The sequence below is a fragment of the Curcuma longa genome, chromosome 3 (genome assembly GCF_044706935.1).
Source record: "Curcuma longa cultivar G26 ecotype Majalengka, Jawa Barat chromosome 3, ITB_CL_G26_1.1, whole genome shotgun sequence".
Lineage (NCBI taxonomy): Eukaryota > Viridiplantae > Streptophyta > Magnoliopsida > Zingiberales > Zingiberaceae > Curcuma > Curcuma longa.
Window position 1 is genome coordinate 20156541 of NC_133863.1, and position 1430 is coordinate 20157970.

The following is a 1430-nucleotide window of genomic DNA, read 5'->3' on the forward strand; positions in this document are numbered from 1 at the left end:
TTAGAAATGCATTAATTGAGCATTTATGGGAACAATATGGTAATTCTGATAATTAAGGTTCATAATGATGTATTTTCAATGAAGTGTTATTTGTTTTGTAAAAATATTTAAAATATTTTATCTTAATTGTTTATGATTGATAATAGTATGTCTACTAAATTATTTCCACCAAAATTAAGAAGGAAGGTACTAATATTTATTTTCTTGTAATTAAAAATATAATAATATAAAAATTAGTTATTATGTACCATAAAAATATTAATTTTAATGATAATTATGATCACAATAAAAATATTTAACAAATTAATATGTATGTTGAATAATAAATTATAAGATGGAAAAATAGAATATTCTAAGGAATATTCCTTTTAGCGTAGGAAATGGTGTATATTGGTTGGAGTTGAAAAAAATTTGGTGTTGAAATGACACTAAATTGGTGTTGAGAATGCACCAAAATAGGTTTTGTGGTTGGAGATGGTCTTAGGCGCCTATATAAATTGACTAACTTGTTGAACAATAAAGGAAATATCAGGCCAAGTGATAGTCAGATAGTTCAAGCTCCCCACAAGTTGCCTATATAAAAAGGGATCAGAGAGAAAATCACCCTCATCACAACGATATTTAACATTCACTTCTAAAGGGGTATTAACAGAACGACCATCTTGTAAACCAACCGAAGCGATTATCTCTTAGCGGTATTTATGTTGTTGTAAGAAAATTCCAACAAAGGTAGAATGCACCTCAAGACCTAAAAAATAGTGTAAAGGACCCAAGTTGTTCATATGAAAAGAACCCTGAAGATGCTCATGAAGCTGAGAAATCAACACAGAGTTAGTCCCTGTAATAACAATATCATCAACATGCACTTGTAAACCAGCCATAGCGACTATCTCTTAGCGGTATTTATGTTGTTGTAAGAAAATTCCAACAAAGGTAGAATGCACCTCAAGGCCTAAAAAATAGTGTAATAATAACAATATCATCAACATGTACCAGAAGCAAGACGATTCCATTAGTAGTTTTGCAAAGAAACAAAGAGGAATCATATTAACTTTGGACAAAGGAGAAGCTAATAAGTGTAGAGCGGAACTAATTAAACTAAGCACGTGGAGGCTGCTTCAAACCATAAAGTGAACGTTTCAGCTTGCAAACATCAAAAGAGGGTGTAAAAAATAACTTTGATGGTGGAGTCATATAAATCTCTTCCTTAAGATCTTTGTGCAAAAAAACATTTTTAACATCCATTTGTCGTAATGACCAACCCTTGGAAGCAGCAATAGTTAGAACAAGTCTCATTGTCGTCATCTTGGCTACAGGAGCAAATGTCTCCTCATAATCTACTTCATACTCCTGTCGATTATCGAGTGCCACTAACCTTGCTTTATATTTGTCAAGTGAGTCATCAGACGCAGCTTAATGGAATATATCTA